The sequence below is a fragment of the Chelonoidis abingdonii genome, chromosome 4, assembly GCF_003597395.2.
Source record: "Chelonoidis abingdonii isolate Lonesome George chromosome 4, CheloAbing_2.0, whole genome shotgun sequence".
In the NCBI taxonomy this organism is placed as follows: Eukaryota; Metazoa; Chordata; order Testudines; family Testudinidae; genus Chelonoidis; species Chelonoidis abingdonii.
Genome location: NC_133772.1, coordinates 154,009,449 through 154,015,882, shown reverse-complemented (window position 1 = coordinate 154,015,882; position 6,434 = coordinate 154,009,449).

The window sequence follows — 6,434 nt, the reverse complement described above, 5'->3', positions numbered from 1 at the left end:
CAGACTCATTTCTAGGTCTGGTTAGTAACAAGACAGTGCTGGACATTTAATTTGAAACACCTTGACTGATAGACAAGATCATGATCTTTTCTCCTGATGCCTATACACAGTTGGACTCATGTTGTTAAGGCACTTTGGCTTTACAGACAGCGGGATGTAAAAAAATAGCAATAAAGATTTTGCACTAAGTATAAACTTTGCTGTGAAATGTGTTGTGGTGTGGTGGCCAGAAGGTTACTGACAACAGATGTCTGGGTTGGCTTGGTGAACTGATTCAGGGGTCTGACACTTGCAAAATGACTAACTCAAATTCCAATGCAGTAGCTTTTTCTTTTCATATGTGGACATTAGAGCTTGTTGTGCAGGTGCCGTAACCAGAGGATAGACACTGAATCAAGGGAAGCTAGGCGTTGTAAACTGCTGTCCAGATGTCAAGCGAGGCATTCTTCCACCACGAGTTATTGTTTGCAGCCCTGCCCCACAGTCACAACATGGGGAGGAAATCAGGCCAACCCACCGCATAGTTGCTGCAATTCCAGATGAGCCAGAAAGTAGCCCGTTGAGCCTGGTCTGGATCAAGTGGACAAGGAGAGACGTTCAGTGATGGACTTCTGAATTTACTTGGTGTGTCAGACTCTTTTCCACCAATGCTTTCACTCGTGCCACCTTTGCTTTGGAAAAGGCCAGTAGCGCTCTTGTCCAGGAGTGGGTGAACTGCTGTAGACAAGGGGTGGGGGTTGAGAGATCTGCTGTGGTGGCATACGCTGGTCCACAGGAGCAGGATTCCTCCCCGAATACGTGCAAACCTTTGAGTTGGTGCCACGTTTCCTGTCTGAAAATGGGGAATATGTCAAATAGAGATGTAATACGTTGGTTTCACTGGTCACAGCTCTCCAAGCAGACTTAACAGTAATAGCATCTGGTCAAAGATCTGGCGGAGCTATGTGTTTCGCACATATGAACCAAGACTGGTGGAGAACTCAAGCAGCCACTAATAAGAAGAGTGGACGAAGTCAGCTCGTCAACAAGCTGAGTGTGGCAACTACTCTCCAAAACTGCAGAGCAGTATTCAGTTGGAGCAAACAACAAGCTCAATACAGATGTACAAAAGACCAAAGGGTCTGGTCCCCAGGAGGTTCCCTGCACTCTCCGTCTTTCTCTTTGCTCCTACTGTATTTATAGAACCTCTTCTTGTCTTATGTCCCTTGCTAGGTGTAACTCATTTTGTGTCTTAACCTTCCTGATTTTGTCCTTATATACTTGCGCTATTCTTTTGTACTCCTCCTTAGCAATTTGTCCATGTTTCCACTTTTTGAAGGATTCCTTTTCTGATTTTCATGTCATTAAAGAGCTCCTGATGGAGCTATATTGGCCTCTTATTATTCTTCCTATCTTTCCTTCACATCTGGATAGTTTGATGTTGTGGCTTTAATATTGTCTCTGAAAAACTACCAAAATCTCCTGAATTTTTTCCCTTAGCTTTTCTTCCCATGGGACCTTGGCTACCAGTTCTTTAAGTTCGTTAAAGTCTGCTTTTTTTGAAGTCCGTTTTTCTTATTCTGCATCTCTAATGCCTTCCTTTTCTTAAAATCAGGAAATCTATTATTTCATTATCACTTTTACCCAAAGTGCTTTCAGCCTTTAGATTTGCAGCCAGGCATAAGACCTACAATAATAAATTGGAGGAAGCATTTACACACCTGGAACGTTAATAGTAACAGCTACTATCTATAGATGAGGTAATATCGTGACAAATTTCCACGTTTATGGCCAAAGAAATACAATTTCATAATGAAGTCAAGAACAGCAAAATGTTTAACTTAACTTTGGTTAAGAAATTAAAAGAGAAGTTAATCAATCCGTGGCAGACATTCACATAACTGGAGAACGAAAATGAAAGCGTCTTTCTAGATAAACTATTGAGGAATTCAAAACCACAAGAGATTACACATGGGACTAACTCATGTTTGCAAGAGACTCACTGACTCCTTGTACTCTTACCAAAAAGATCAGCTGAGATGTGTTAGTTGGCAGTCCCTACAATTTCAAGTGTGGGATAAATTGCTCTCAGAGGAAGATTTTATATTCTGGAATTTACTGAACTTCAAAACTTTCTGCAAACCTGTTTGCCCAGGCATTTCTCTCCTCAATATTAGAGTTTTACTCTTTGGAAGATGAAGACAGATCGTTGACATTTTGTCAGTGTCAGATTTTGTGTGTATATTTTTAATGTTTTGTAATTGCACTTGGGGAAGCACACAACATTGCAACAAATACATCTAAAATGTTAAACAAACAGATTTATAAATCTATGTACAAGAAAATCTCAAAAAGGTAGAGAATCCAGCCTCAAGGGAAGCCAACCCAGATCTACTGCTTACCAATAGGACAGAATTGACTGATGAGTGTGTCAGAAGGAAGTTTGATGCCACCAGTGACCTCAAATTTGCTTGAATTCAATACATATAGGTCCCACCTGAGCAAAACATCTAAATTCATGCTTAAAGTTAAGCACATCTTTAACTGCTTTGCTGAATCAGGCTTCAAGGAATAAGTTTCATAGTATACAACAATACAAGGCTATTTGATTTCAACAAAATCAATTTTAGGAAAGAAGAAATCTGGCACATAGGTAGCCATGAAGTATTTGAGTCCATGAATTTTGAAGACACAGGACATCCTCAAAAGATACTACCATAATGGAAGCTACAATTCCTGTGGACAAATCAAGGCACAAGAAGCAGCCAAAGGCACCAGGAGAGATTAATTTAAGAACCAGAGGTCAGAGAGAACTTATACTGGAGAATATACATTGAAGAGGGAGAGAGAAACTAAAAGGTTTAGTGTTGAGGAAAAAGAAGGCCTTTTTACAAACTCATCAAGTGAAGAGTGGGGTGGGGAGAAAAGGAACAAGAGAAAGGAGATCCGTTCAGTAAGCTGGAACACAAAGATTCTAACATGGATGAGATTGTGAATTATTTAAAAAAACCTTTCACAAGAAAGAGAGAAGACAGGTATAGGAAGGAACGAAAATCTGCTTAGTATGGTTGTTGATGAAGAGTGTAGTTGGTAGGGTAATACCTGGAAAAATAATTCAGAAGGTCTAGATACAGCTCCTTGGGGTCTTAAGGCAAGTATGTAGTGAGCTTACTGAACTAGTGGCAGTTTTTGAAAAATCAGGGAAATACAGCAACCGAAGGGAGAGAATGGGAAGATGATTTTGTACATTACCATCAGATAAATTAATGTCAATCCTAGTTAAATAAAGCAATGAAGAGGGGAGGTAAAAAAGAAGTGTCTAGCAATTATTGGAACCATGAGAAATAAACAAAGAATAAATTTTGAGAGAAACTTGACTGCTTGTTTGAAAGTCACAAATTCAGTGGAAAAAAAGACATTAAATAAATATGTTATTATACCTGACTTTAGTAAATCATTTCATATGGTGTCTCATGAACTCTTCTTGGCAAATAAATTCAAATTGACTTGGATTTGGGCAGTCACTCCGACTGACGACTGGCTGAAGGAACAAATGGACAACAATAAATCGCAAGTGAGAAGGAGATGCAGACCAGGAGAGTAACGAAAATGTGAGAGCTAGGCCCGGTTTTGTCTAACCTCTTCATTAACGGAACCAGAAAAAGGACTAAACTAATTGGATGGTTTTGCAAGTAACAGTTAGGAAAGTGAAATAAAATAAAGGGATTTTGAGGTTAGATATATAGGCAGTAAAACCAGAAAGTAATAAAAAAGAGCAATTGCTTAGTGTGGCCCAAGGAGGTAGAACTAGGAGAAAGGGATGGAATAGAGTAAAATAATATTTAAGCTGAATACCAGGAAAAATGACTTAACAGCAAGGACAGCAGTGAAAGTCCTGTGGCCAGAGTAATTTAAAACTGAGCGCACTCTCCAGGACAGATTGCTGGAAACAGTCAGATTGTTAGGGAGCTAGACATGACATGACATGACATGACATGTTACAGTCAGAACAGGGCTTAAAACCTGCAGACTGGGGCATGCAGTGCCTGAGACAAAGTCCCTACCAGGACAGTAACTTACTAACTACACTACTAGCTACTGTAAACAAACTATTTACAAGACACTTAACACTCAAAGAAAAGAGAGAGTTGCTAGGCAAGGGAAAAAGGTTGCCATGGGCAGTAAGAAGGAACTTATACCGACGCATGAGCACAGCACTCCAGATGGCACCACAGCCAACCCTACAGATACCGCTAAGGCAAAAATCTCCAAAGATTGTGCACGTGGGTGTACGCACAGATTCCCAGCAGGTGAGGCAGTGCTTGAATCTCAGAGATCCTGGCATCCCCCAGCAATGACAGCAGTGAGCCCCAAGGACAACCCCAGACAAAGGGGGAAAGGAGGAAGAGAAAAGATTAACAGAGGGAAAAAAAACTGAATGACGTAAAAGAACTATAAAAAACTATACATAAAAGAGGAAATTCTAAATAACTAGAAGTAACAAATACTAGAGAAACCTAAGGCTAAGTTAAAGGCTAAGTTAGAAGTAGGCATGCTAGACACTCCATCTCAGGCCAAAGCAGCTGAGATGGAAATGAGGGCAGTTTGCCTGCACAGCTCTACGTATCCTTGGTGTGGGGCATGAGGATGTCTGGAGCGCATGCATGGGCTGAAAAGGCACTGCTACCAAATATCTGACCAAAGCCACGTGGACAAATCTGGACATGGAGTACCCATAAGGACACTACTCGAAGACATGTTCTTCCAGAACAGTGATGCCAGAGACAAATGCCTTTGAGGGCATAATTCCATTTTTAATTATGGTCCATGGGCCAGGGTAAAAATTTAGGATTATAAAACATCCTCAATCCACTGAGATAAATGGAAGGTTTTCACAAAGATCAAAATTAGAGCATAGCCTTTTGTAGGTATGATATCAATGGGAGAATACGCCTCTTTAGGACTCTTCTATTTCTGCCTTATCTCTTCCCACCCCATCCTCTCTGTCTGTGTGTCTCTTCTCCTTTCTTCTCTCTAGCTATTACCAAATTCTTAGTCCCAATCTGTGGGCTGCCTTTCCAAATTCCACCAATAATATAAGCAATGAAATAGCTAATGCTCCCGCTAAAGTGTCTTCAGATTTAACATCCCAAGGGGTGCACATCTCTCAGATGTTGTTTCATAGAATCAAAGGACTAGAAGGGAACTTGAGAGGTCATCTAGTCCAGTCCCCTGCTCTCATGGTAGGACTAAGTATTATTAAGACCATCTCTGACAGGTGTTTGTCTAACCTGCTATTAAAAATCTCCAATGATGGAGATTCCACAACCTCCCTAGGCAATTTATTCCAGTGTTTAACCACTCTCCCAAGAGAGAGAGTGGGATCTAGTGAGTGAAATGTGTGCTCCAGACTGACACAATGTCACCTAGGCCTAATGAGCGAGGTAGGAGCAGAAGATTACTTATCATGTCTGTTTTAAGCAATTCTTTAATACATCCAGAATAACATATGTATAGTTGCAATAGTGTTCTAACTGTTGACCTCAATTTAGCTATGATTACTATGATCCAGATCTTTCTGCAGTATCGCTCTAGGCAGTCATTTCCATTTGTATGCTGTGCATGGTATGCTCTCTCTAAGTGGAGTACTTTGCAGCTGCCTTTAGAATTCATCTTATTTACTTCAGACGAGTCAGCAATTAGTGGGTGAGAGTCTTCATTTCATTCCTCTAATTAAGGTTCGTGTGCAGTTACATTTTAACGTTTTGTAGAGGTTTCTTCTATACGACTCCCTCACTACATATATAACGTGAACTATGTTATATGAAGTAAATAAGGTTGTTTAAAAGTGTTTAAGAGGCTCATTAAAATTAAATTAAAATGACAAGCCTCCGGAGCCAGTGGCCAGGACGGCAGTGGCGAGTGCATGAAAATCAGCTCGCGTGCCAACAGCGGCATGCACCATAGTTGCCTAATCCGCTCAGACCATTTCTGCATTTGTCTAGGATCATTTAAATTTTAATCCTATCCCAATGCCGTTCCAACCTCTCTCAGCTTGATATATCCACAACTTTCTAAGTGTTCATATGTCATATCTAAATCATTGATCGAAATATTGAACAGAACCAGACCAGAACTAATCCCTGCGGGACCTATTGCTGTCTGTCCTCGCAGCTTGACGTGTGAACAAGTGAAAACTAGTCTCTGGAAAGTTTTCAACAGTTATGCACTCACCTATGTAGCCCATCTAGGTTGTATTTTCTCTAGTTTATGAGTTTGAGGACAGTATCAAAAGCCTTATTAAAGTCAAGATATACATATCTACTCTTAGGCCATCTCCCTCATGAAGACTACTGCATTTGTTTACAATGGTTGCATCTGATTCAACGACAAGACTTTTTTAAAAAATAAATGCGATGTAGGTCACATGAACACATACATCTGGTCCAGCACAC